Source organism: Odocoileus virginianus, chromosome 33, assembly GCF_023699985.2.
Source record: "Odocoileus virginianus isolate 20LAN1187 ecotype Illinois chromosome 33, Ovbor_1.2, whole genome shotgun sequence".
NCBI classification, from domain to species: domain Eukaryota; kingdom Metazoa; phylum Chordata; class Mammalia; order Artiodactyla; family Cervidae; genus Odocoileus; species Odocoileus virginianus.
In genome coordinates this window covers 37,716,643-37,728,963 of record NC_069706.1, presented here as the reverse complement: position 1 = coordinate 37,728,963, position 12,321 = coordinate 37,716,643, and the positions used below count along the sequence as shown (strand labels likewise).

The following is a 12,321-nucleotide window of genomic DNA, read 5'->3' as shown; positions in this document are numbered from 1 at the left end:
TATCAGGGATTTTTTTTTTTTCAACTGCCCAGGTGATTCTAACAGAAAACAAAGTCCAACTGGTCTGCTTTCTTTTAGAATAGTTTATCGATATTTTATTAAATTTTGCTAATAGTTTTCTTAATATCTATAGGAAATTTTTTTTCTCCAGGGAAGATACAGAAATAGCCAACAAGCACAGAAAAGATGCTCAGCATCAGTAAGCAATAGGGAAACGCAGGAGAAAACCACAGTGAGATGCCACCTCCCACCTACTAGGATGGATATCATTGCATCAGTGGACAGTAAAAGGTGCCGGTGAGCACGGGCAGAAGATGGGACCTTCGCGTGTTGCCAGTGGAATGTAGAGTGACGCAGTGCCACTACGACAGACAGTCTGTCAGTTCCTCCAAAGGTTAAAGTGGAGCTGCCACAGACCCTGCAGTTCCACTCCTAGCTGTTTACCCTAAAGAATTGAAAATGGGGAATCAGATGTTTGTTCATACAAGTTCTTTGCTGCATTACTGACAACAGCCCAAAAGTAGAGACAACCCAAGTGTCTACCAATAAATGAATGGATAAACAATATGTGGTCTAGCCACACAATGGAATATTAATCACCCACGGAAAGGAATGGAGTGGTGTGATGCATGCCACACTATGGATGACTTTGCAAACATTATAAGCTAAGCCAGAGGCCAGACAGGAAATAATAACAGCAGCCCAGGAGCCCTGCTACATGACATGTCTAGACTAGGCAGGTTCACAGAGGCAGGCGTGTTTTCCTGTGTCTTCAAAGAGCCGTGAGTTCCTGGACCTTCTTCCAGTCTATTGCAAAGTGGTCAGGGTCCTTCATCAGCTAAAACATCTCAGTTTCATCAAGAAAATTCCTCATGTCTTCCAGTCTTAAAGGGAGAATAATCTGTCCTAAAGACTTGGCACATTGTTTAGTCTACTCCTGGGTAACTTCATCTTTTATTGTAAAAGGGCTCTTCTGTTTTTTCATTTATTTAATTGGAGGATAATTGCTTTCCAGTGTTGTGTTGGTTTGTGCCATACATCAGCATGAATCGGCCATAAGCATACAGACCTTGTATTTTCTAAGGAGGTGTTATTTGTATATAGTGCTGCTATTGATTTTTTTTTTCTTTGCTGTGTACCCACCCTTCTATTTTTAATATATATAGATTGATTGATTGATCTGGCTGCGTCGGGTCTTGCAGCATGCAGACTCTTAGTTGCAGCATGTTGGATGCAGTTCCCCAACCAGGGTTGGACCCAGGCCCCCTGCACGGGAGCACAGAGTCCAAGACGCTGGGCCACCAGAGAGGTCCCCCTACCCATGTTCCGGTAGCTTCCCAAAGGCCACAGGAAGGCTGGCAGTCCTCCAAAACATGGCGCAAGCTAGAGCTGACGTCATGTACAAAAGTCTCCAGTGAGTTCTGCGTGCGCTGAAGGACCAGACTTGGGTCTTCTTCCCACTGAGTTTTAGAAAACATGAACAGATGACAAGTCTACGGAAGCCACTCCTGGATGCCATTAGAAGGTCAAATTGCTAAAGAAGTTTCTAAAGACACTTCCAATTTCTCTACTTTCTTGTCACAGACCAGTAAACAATGGACAGACCAGGAGCGGTCCGCAGACAACATTTTGAGTATCATTGCTTTATTTTTTTTTTATATTGAGGTAAATATTGCAGTCGTTCCAGGTGAGCAGCAAAGAGACTCAGCCACATATATGCATTTATCTGTTTTTTCCCAAATCCCTCTCCCATCTAGGCTGCATGTAACGCTGAGCAGAGCTCCACGTGTTATACGGGAGGTCCTTGTGGGTTACCCATTTTAAATCTAGCAGTGTGTATGCAACCTTCCCAAACTCCCAAACTATCCCTCTCCCCTGCAGCCTTAAGTTCATTTTCTAAATCTGTGAGTCGCTTTCCCGTTTTGTAAGTAAGTTCATTTGTGACATTTCTTTTTATATTCCACTTAAAAGGGATGTCCTTCTCTGTCTGACTTACTTCACTCAGTTATGACTGAGTATTATTGCTTTAGAGCTGGTCTCCAACTTCATTAAATGTTAGAATTCCAAACCTATACTCTGTAATTTGTTCTCTCGCGTTCAGTTACCAAACTCTGTTTGTTACCGAAAGATCATACTGTTTATGCAAAGTACAGGAACCTGGATTATTAAGTTACATCGTGTTGGGGGGGGGGGGGGTAGTAGACTTTTTATTTCTAAAGCCAGAAAGAAATGAAGAATAACAGGACATTCCAGAGATAGATATACTAACATATCTTGATATTGAAATAGCTCCTGGATTTTATCCAGATGTGAGGCAGTGAAACACTGCCAGAGGAAACTGAGCCAAAAATAAAAGTTTAAAAATTCTGAGCAAATTACGGTTTGGTGACAAGGGACACTGGAGTCTTTAAAAACAGGCTTCAGAGACGCTGTCTGCCGTCCCTGTGAACTGCTGTCACAGCAGCACGCACGGCCTCGCGGCTCCTGCAGCAGAACGGCCTCCACGTCTGCGGCCCTGGAATTAACACGCCGGCCCCGTGTCTTGCAAGACCTTCATGGCACTACTCAGGACGAGTGGTATCTGGGACGCCGCCAATTCCTCCACTCTGCTGGCAGGGGGACAAGTCACGTGCGGCAGGGACACCGAGTTTTCCTGTTGGATCCTGGGGACCCCCAGTCACACCTGGGCCTCCCCATCCTGCTGACAGGTGATGAGACTTGTGGATCCTCTGCAGTTAGCCTCCCCGAGCATCTTTTTTAAAAACCAACCATCAGTGCCACTGAGGAAGGCGAGGCTGCCAGAGAGTGTGTTCTTTCCAAGATGAGGTGTGATGTAAACACATTTTGTTTTTTGTTTTAATATTTATGTATTTGACCACACCGGGTCTTAGTTGCAGCATACATGATCTTTAGTTGCAGCATCTGGGATCTAGTTCCCTGTCCAGGGATCGAACCCAGAAGCCCTGTGTTGGGACCACAGAGTCTTGGGCACTGGACCACCAGGGAGGTCCCCAGACACGTGCATTTTAACAAGGACTCCTCACGATTGCCCCGGGGGACTCCACAGTTGACTGAAACCTCACATCTACTGCCTCATTAACCCGTGACAAGTTTGGGCGATGGGGGAAGAGGGCTGTCATCAGTGGAGAAAACAATCCCATCTGCAGCTTGAGTCCTGGTTCTCCCTTCTGGAGCCTCTATTTGCTGATCTTTAAAATGGGTCCAAGGGTTGCTGGGAGGACATTGATGACTACATGGCTGTTGCAAGCGGCAGTTAGGAAGGCTGGGTACACGTGCATTAAACTCATAGGTTCCTCTTGGGGGCTTCATCAATGCTTCCTGCAGGCTGAGCCCCAGCTGGAGGCTGCAAAGGCAGCTGTGGGTGAGACACACTAGACTCCCGGGAGTGGACGAGACAGACAGTGAACCATAATCCGAGTGACAAGGGCTGTGAAGGCGCTAAAACAGGGTCATGAACCCGAGGGCAGTGCTCCAGAGGCCTCCAGGGAAGATGGCTCAGCCACAGCTGGGTGGGGAGGCTCTGATCCTGAAGCCCCTTCCCTGTGGCTGGAGCCAAGGGCGCTAGGACAGATGGAGGGGCCTGCATCACTCAGTCCCAGCCTGGCTCCACTCTCTAACCCCGGGCAAGTCACTTCACCTGGAAGCATCATTTTCTCAATCCCTAACAAGAGCTAAGATCACCTGTGTGTAGTGATTTTTTTTTTAATAACTAAGTATTTTTAAAGTATTTATTTGGCTATGCCAGGCCTTAGTTGTAGCATGCAGGATCTAGTTCCCAGAACAAGGACAAACCCAGGCCTCCTGCATTAGGAACACAGAGCCTTACCAATGGACCATCAAGGAAGTCCCTCAGTGTAGTGATTTTTAAAACATGACTCCAAAAATTTTGGACACTCCTCCGGCCAAGAGGTCGGTCTCCATCACCTCTCCTTGAAGCTGGGCAGGTTTCCAGTTGCTCCGACCAACCACGTGACTGTAACTTCCAAGGATATGTCTGAAAAGGCCTTTTCCACCTGGCTCCTTTGGCCACCTTGCTTTTTGCAAGAAGTCCACCTTCCCTGAGACCACCTTCCCCGGACCCTAAGGCCCAGCAGAGGAAGCCACAGCTGGGCAGCCCCATCTGAGCCTCCAGCTGACAGCCGGCATCACCTGCCAACCTGGACATCCAGCCCCATCCAGCCATCAGCTGCCCACACCTCCCCACCATCTCCTCCAGGTCACCACCCGAGACCCGCCCCCACCACCCCCAAGTGAGAACTGCCGGGCTGAGCCATCAAACTGTGAGTCAGACAGGACGGTTGTCTTACACTAGGAAGCTCAAGGGTCATCTGTCCCCTGGTTTTAGTGATGGGAGCACCTCTCTCAGCCCTCACTTCTGAAAACTCTCTTGCTCACCAGCTTCTACCACCGCGTCTTTTTTCTGTTCCTCAAACACACTGCAACGGTTCTGGCCTCGGGGTGTTTTCCATGAGCCATCCTCTCTCTCCCTTTTCCTGGAAATCCCCCCCCCCCTTCCCCCATCTTCCATGGCCTCTCCTTATCTCCTAAGGTCTCTGTTCAAACAGCCAGCCCTCAGAGGGCTCCTTCGGTCACCTGATCTAGATTAGATCTCAGATCAGGAGCTGCTGTCACATCCATGGAGGCTTAAACACTCATCCAGCATCTGCTAGTTTTCTGTTTGTTGACTGTGTCCTCTGCCAGACCCAGTCCTCGAGAGGAAAGCCCTCCCCCACTTTGATCACCCGTGTACCCCCCGCTCCTTGCAGAAAGTCTAGCACAAGTTAAGCATGGATCCGTGTCGATTAAATAAATGAATATACGAGAAGGACACGCCACGAGGAAAGGAGAGGGACATGCATTTCTGTCAGAAGAGCAAAGAGAAGTGACGAGGGTGGTGAGTTCCAGATAAGACACCTGGTTGGGGCTCCAGGGGTTTGAGATGACACAGGCAGGATGAGAGGGGTCCAGGCCTTTTAAAACAGAGAGAGGATATTTTCACAGCGTGAAAATTAGGCACAACTTGATCTGATTGAGGAGGTACGGGGGGAGGAGATGGTAAAATATATGTAACATTAGGTTTACCTGCCTTAACTGTTTTTACGTATACATTGTGTGTGCATGCTCAGTCGTGTCCGACTCTTTTTGACCCCATGGACTGTAGCCCTCCAGGCTCCTCTGTCCATGGGCTTCTTCAGGCAGGAATACTGGAGCGGGCAGCCATTTCCTCCTCCAGGGGATTTTCCCCATCCAGGGATCAAACCGGTGTCTCCTGTGTCTCCTGCTTGGCAGGCGAATTTTGACCACTGAGCCACCAGTTCAGTTCAGTCGCTCAGTCGTGTCCGACTCTTTGCGACCCCATGGACTGCAGCAGGCCAGGCCTCCCTGTCCATCACCAGCTCCCGGAGTTTACTCAAATTCACGTCCTTTGAGTCGGTGATGCCACCAGGGAAGCCCCTTAAGTGTACAGTTCGGTGGCATTAAGGATGTTCACACTGCCCCCCTCCCCAGCCCGTGTCCATGAATCTGCCTATTCCAGAGACCTGGCGGACGTGGAATCAGAAAGCCCGTGTCACTGTGAGTCTGGATTATTCTCCCCGGTCCACCCTTGTTAGCACATACTGTGACTAACACATAACACGCATTCTGCTCTGTTGCTTAAGGTGGAACAGCAATTCTACTGCGTGCACACACCACATTCTGTTCACCGTTGACCAACACGGGCGGACGGGCGTGTCCAAGGCTCTCTTCAGGGCCAGGTGGACCCTGCCCCGGGGGAGGGGACGGCCAGTGCGGGCCGAGGACACAGCCAGGGAAGGCCAGCACTTCACCCGCACGACCACCCGCCTGTGCCCCGCCGCACAGGCGAGGGGCGGGGCCGGGTCACCCGGCCCGGAGCGTCCGGGAAGGACCGGGCGGGGCGGGGCCCCGGAGCCCAGCCTACCTTCCCGGCCGCCGGCCGCCCGCCGCCCCTTCCCGGCCGCGCGGCCCCGCCCGGCGCAGCCCCGCCCGGCAGCGCGCAGGCGCGGGAGGAGCCTCGCGGCGGCGCGCGGAGCGCATGCGCGGGAGGCGCTGGGCACGGACGGCGCCGCTTCCCGCCGGGGTGTTAGTCCGCGATCCGGGCTTTCGGTCCCGCCGGGAGTTCTGTTTATAAACACACGGCGCTGGCCACCGGCGAGGGGTGAACCCTAAAGGTGGTGGGGTCAGAGGTCAGCGGGGGCGCCGGCCAAGAGACTCATCCGTTCGCCTTCTCGGGCCGCAGGCCGTGGGGCGTGGCCGGCCCAGCTGCCCTACCGGGGTCTGGGACGGCCCGGGAGGAGGGGGTGCGCCACGTGGTGCGCACGTGGTCCCGCCTGGCGCCGCCGCCGCCCCTCCCCCACAGCGCGGGCGGCCCCGGCGCCCCCTAGCGGCGGCCGGGGAGGGGTACGCCGCGCTGCAGTCGCGCCTGCGCACAACGCGTCACGCCGCTCCTTCCGGTCTGCGTCGGGGCGACACCTGTTACGTCACTGTGAAGCCGGCTGCGCGTGTGCGTGTGCCGGGGACGCACGTATGGGTCTGGTGTGGGCTCAGGGCCCCGCCCAGGCCGGCCCGCTCTGACCGAGAGCAGAACTTGGGCCGCTGAGTTGTTGTGATAACGCTGGGAGAGAGAGTTCGCCGGCTGGAGGCTGCCTGGCCTCAGTTTAGGTTCCCCAGGGCCCGGTGCCTGTAGGTGCGGTGTAAATGCTCGGTCAAATCAATAAACGGAGGGCGAGTTGATCATTAACTCTTCAGGAAATGCTGTTTCAGATGTTTTTGTTGTTGTCACTTCGCCTACTTTTTGTAAGTGTTATTTATGGGATTGTGCGTGAAAGGCTCGGGCTTCCCTTGGTGGCTCTGTGGTAAAGAATACACCTGCCGATGCAGGAGGCGCAGGTTCGATCCTGGATGGGGAAGATCCCCTGGAGGAAGAAATGGCAACCTACCCCAGGATTCTTGCCTGGAGGATCCCATGAACAGGGGCCTGGCGGGCTGCAGCCCATGGGGTCACAAAAGAGGGGCACAACTGAGCGACTAAACAACAACGTGAAAAAGAGTTTGGCTGCACTGAGGGCTTCTCTGCCTCAAATGGTTAAGAAACTGCCTGCAGTGCAGGAGCCCTGGGTCAGGATGATTCTCTGGAGAAGTCACTGGTCACCCATTCCAGTATTCTTGCCTGGGAAATCCCATGGATAGAGGACCCTGGTGGGTTCTGGGGTCGCAGAGAGTCGGACATGACTAGGCCACTGACACTGCGCTGAGCCTGTGGTAGCTACTGTTGTGGCTGTTGTCTTATTTTTTGTCGTTTTGAGTTTATTCTGTTTAGTGTAAAAACTTTGAGCTGCGCCTTACAGAGATTAAAAAGACTTTCCCCTTCTGCCGTTTTATCCTAAAGCCTCATAATTGCCATTGCTGGTTGCTGGGTAAAATTGTTTCTCAGAAGTTTACCCACTTCCGTATTTTTAAAATATCATAGTATGTGCCAGGACACTGCCCCAGGTCCTAAGGAAGATGGATCCCACCTTGGTAAGAGGAAACCTAAAAGTGGTTACTTAGAAAGGAAATCAGCAAGTACTTACCCTAAGGGTCAGGCCGATGGCACTGTGTAACAGCTGGCAGGCATAGAGTGCGTATTTACACACGAACATTTATTATAAATTTTACTAATACAATGCATGCGCAGCACCCTTCCACAGACGGGCAGCTTAGAAAACAGACACTTGTTTTCTCACAGTTTGGTGTGGAGTGTGCGTACTCGGTTGTGTCCTCTTTGGGACCCCAGGAACTGTAGCCCACCAGGCAGCTCTGTCCATGGAATTTTCCAGGCAAGAATACTATAGTAGGTTTTCATTTCCTTCTCCAGGGGGATCTTCCCGACCCCAGGATCAAACCGTCTTCTCTAATCCCTTGCGTGGGCAGCCGGGTTCTTGACCACTTGCGCCTCCTGCAAATCTGCGGTGGGCGTTTGTTTCCTCCGAGGCCTCTCTGCTGGCGGGGGCAGGGGAGGTCTTCCTGTCCTCACGGGCTCCTCCCTCCGGGCATGTCTGTGTCCTGACCGCCTCTTCCAAGGGCGCCAGTCTCCAGGCTAACCTGGTGACCTCGCTTTGCCTTCCTAACCTCTGCAGAGGCCACGTCTGCAGAGAGGGTCATGCTGGGAGGCACTGGGGGTGAGGGCGTCCACCTGTGAGTTCACAGGGGACACGGTTCAGCCATCACAAACCCCCAGTTTACAGATGACGCTGAAGGAGAGAAAGGCCACGTCACTCGCATGAAGCCATGCAGCTAATAAAGAACAAGCCAGGACTCACGCCCGGGGAGCCTTACTCCCTGCTGTTGGACTGAACGTGCATGCCCCCCCACCCCCAGGTTCTTTCGCTGAAACACCAATCAGCCAGGTCACGAGGGTCCTCACAGATGGGGTTGGCGCCTCGGAGAACTTGCCGTGCAACGCTGCCGTGGTACCATGGGGCCGCTGTGGACCGTGTCGGCGCTTCACCTGCAGACACTGCGCCGGGCACCCGGCCTGAGTTCCCAAGGATGCTCCGGTGCTGACGGGGCTCGGCAGTCGTCAGACGAATGAAGGCAAAGGGCCCGGGGCGGGGACACCTCCCAGGACAGCCGCCTTCCCGTTCACCCCAGGAACAAACGCAGCCCCAAGAAGCGCCCAGCACTGCGGGCTCCAGGAGGGCTGTGGTTTCCAGGCCCGGATGGGCCAGGTTGCTCTCCTTCCTATTTAACGGCCCCCTCCCCCACCGCACCTGGTCCCCTCCTGCACGTCGCAAGCCCACCTCGCTCGTGTGGTCACAGGAGGCCCCGCTCAGCCTGCCCACAGCCTGGCGGAGCATCACGTCCCTGTCCCCAGGCCTCGACGCGGCCCCTCTCTGCCCCTCCTCCTGTTTTCTGCTGGGTTTCACAGGAAAAGGGCTTCCTTGTGGCTCAGTTGGTAACGAATCTGCCCACAATGCAGGAGACCTGGGTTCGATCCCTGGGTCAGGAAGATCACCTGGAGGAGGGCATGGCAACCCACTCCAGTATTCCTGCCTGGAGAAGCCATGGACAGAGGAAGCTGGGGGCTACAGTCCATGGGGTGGCATAGACGCGACTTTCACCGGAGAAACCGGGTCTGTTGGCCCCAGCGCTTGGCGAGGCCTGGATGCTGCTCCTGGGCTCACGCGGTGCGCACGCAGCGCCCCCAGCCACAGCCCAGCGAACAAAGGCCCGGGCCCTGGAGCCTGCGCAGTGATCTGTTGAAACCTTGGGGCGGGTCCCTATTTCTCTCTCCCTTTAGTGCCTCCGAGGCCAGAAAAGGAGTCAAACAAAACCTCTTTCCTAAGCAGAAAGAATTTTCTAGAGAGTGAGAGGAAGAGCTAAGCCAAGTCTCCCAGCCCCGCTCACCAGCGTAACATGAGTTGCCTGCCTGGGCCTCCCAGACTTACCGACGGGAACAGGAGTGCCGGAGAGGGGTCCGGACCGCGCCCTGTTGCCCTGGCGACCCCAGAAGGCCGCAGCAGGAGAGCCAGCAAGGGATCTTGGCCTGTGTGCACGCACCCCCCCCCACCACCACCACCTTGTGTTATTTTAAAAACCAACACGACCCAATTAAATGATGTGTTTGTTTTTTTTAAGTAAACACACACTTGGAGGGTGGGAGAGAGAAACCGAGATCCCATCTCCTTTCGTTCTCTGACGTCACCTTGAATCTCAACGCCTTTGTCTGCTTTCTCCTGCTGTTGCAGCCTGCCTGACCAGCAGTGAGAATGAACCCTGGTGAATGAGGAATGACAGGCCTTCCTCACGCCTCTGGAAGCAGGAAGTTTGGCTTCTCTCTGTAAACAGAGGCCTTGGCCCAGCCCAGAACCCCAGCCGGCGCTCAGTCCTCCCAGAACCAGGCCTGTTGTCGCTGCCATGTCCAGACTGTCCTGTTACAGAGAGAAACGGCCTTTTCATCCAGACACTGGGGCGCTTTTTCAGGCAGGAGGAGCAGCAGTCCTGTCCTGTCCTCTGAGCACAGGCACGTTCTTCATTAAAATTTAATTAAAAGAAAAAAAAGAAGCTGGCTCAGAGGGCATCGGCGTGTCATCCGTTTAGATTTGGGGGCAGAAGTCCGTCCAAAAGCAGTGCAGAGCGTTAGCCTGGAAAATCAGATGAATGAAGAGACAGCAGTTTGCAGAAAGGACCTCCTCCTTGGCCTGGCCGCCTGCACAGATTCTGGCCTGCCTGGGCCGCAGCCTCGCTCTGCGTTAGGCCCCACCTTGAACGCGACCTTGGGCTCTGAGCACAGGCCGTCCTCCTTCTGTCCTAAGCCCCTGCTAAGTCCTGGGTCCCGTCGAGCAGGTGTCATTTTCCTGTTTTACAGCTGAAAACAGCAAGGCTGCCACGGGCCAAGCAGGGGCCCTGGTCCAGTCGCAGAAACAGGCCACTTAGCACAGATGTAGGATCGAAGCCCAGGGCCACCTTGCTCCCAAGTTCCACGCTCCTTCTCCTGAACTTGGTCACTTGAATAATTTAAGATAACCCACTTCGGGGCAGTGGGGGCAAGGGGGTTCACATGCTGCTGCCCAGGAGACCAGGGAACAGGGTCTCACATGATACCATCAATGCAGGGCTTCCACCCAAGAGAGCAGACGCTCTTCTCGCCAAGAGAAACATGAGAGTTAAATCCTGGCTCCTGACTTACGCTCGGCGAAGCCCACCTTTTCCGCAGGGCATAACCAGGCTAAACGACTGGCATTCATGCCCTCTCAGGTGGTCTGGCCTGGCACGTGCCGTTATCGCATTGCAGGGGAAGTTGCCAGCATGGCAGTTAAAAAGTATTTCTGGAGCTTCACTATGGTGAGGGTGGTGGTGGTTGTTTATTTTTTTAATTAAAAAAATAATAATAGCACTGTCCTAGGAGAGATGATTATAATGATAGCTCTCGAGGTCCCAAAGGAACCATCACACCGGAGAAGCTGGGAGAATGTAGCTACGGCTGAAGCCCAGTCACTGTGATTCCAGGAAGCACTAGTGTCTTTGATGGCCAATCTTAAAAAAAAAAAAAAAGAACGCTTCAAATAACTCCATAGTTTTGTGTTTTGCTTTATGGTTTGCAACACAAAGCAGTGCACTGGGGCCCACCCCAAAAATCCAGAGGCCTTCCTCCCACCCCATCCCCAGCACAGGCTTTTATTCTTCCCAGACTGGAGATTAGCAGGAAGCCACACCTTTGAGCTAACATCAGAACTCACCATGAGAACTAACAGTGAGGAAAGCCTGGTGCTTAGGTTCTCAGCTTGCCCCCGTCCCCCTCCTGTGACCGTCCCTCCAAAGCGCTGGTTTACACTGTTTTGCAGAGTAATTGATCAGTGCCTGTGCTGTGCAGTTACTTAAAGTGACATCCACTAAGGATTTCTAACAACACTGGGAAACACCCCGTAAGGTGAAGTGGATAAAGCAAGATAGGGGATCAGGCTCGTGCGTGTTCTGCAGAAAATGTACCCAGCTCTTAAAAGTCATCAGTGGTGAAGTCATGCGTGTGATTAGTTTTCTTTTTGATACATATCTTCCTAATTTTCTACATCGAGTGAACAGACGTTGCATAGTTGCACCGTGGCATGTCATTTCTTCAATGAAATTTAACAGAAACTGGGTAACTCTCCCCTATTCTTTTTCTCCCATATGGGGCCTTTTTCTGATGATTGACTTTCGTGGTCCATTTACGGTCCTTTTATTTAATTCTTGCTGTGGCTGCTGGTTGCTTGGTAACAATCATTGTTGCTGATTGCCTTTTCCTCATTGGTACTCTGTGGCAGTGCTGCATTGCGGAGCAAATCGGTGTGAAATGGTTTCAAGCCAGGGCAATAAAGGGAACTATCTGACCTCAATTATCACATTTTCCACCTTAGGAGACGTGGCTACCCTGCCAGCTTCTCAAAATGTTACATTTAACAAACACACTAGAAAGAGCGATGGGCCGTGTTTCCTAGTCCCCACTCGCACGCCCAGCTGTGACAGTCCCTCTCTGAGACGATGGTGGTCTCCAGGACACTGTCCCCTCTCCTGCAGCACATGTGTTCACGGGGCCTACCTGGCAGCCCCCTCCCCATTCCTCTTTCCTTCCATGGGAACCCAGATTTCTGTCCTGAAACCATCTTTCTATCGACTTCAGGAGAGCCAGGGCCCAGCCTCCTGAGCGAGACTCACAGCTGGGCTGAGAAGAGCCCAGTGGTCACAGAGCCCTCGCTGGGAAGTGGTTTAGACGGAAGTGCCTGGTGTCTTTTTTGGCCAGTAAGACACAAGGCGGGGTGG

The 12,321-nt window shown here is 53.1% G+C and overlaps 1 protein-coding gene and 2 long non-coding RNA genes across 4 annotated transcripts in view; 2 read left to right on the top strand and 1 right to left on the bottom strand.

Moving 5' to 3' along the window:
* Positions 1-12,321, top strand: part of FOXK1 (forkhead box K1) — a 211,597-nt gene that overhangs the window by 133,002 nt on the left and 66,274 nt on the right. The window lies entirely within an intron of this gene.
* On the bottom strand, positions 4,861-6,440 carry LOC139032748 (uncharacterized). The gene is made up of 2 exons (XR_011485344.1): positions 5,108-6,440; positions 4,861-4,991 (listed from the first exon to the last, which is right to left on the bottom strand). It is a non-coding gene; the product is annotated as an uncharacterized lncRNA (long non-coding RNA).
* Positions 6,437-9,641, top strand: LOC139032747 (uncharacterized). Its single transcript, XR_011485343.1, has 2 exons — positions 6,437-6,837; positions 8,401-9,641. It is a non-coding gene; the product is annotated as an uncharacterized lncRNA (long non-coding RNA).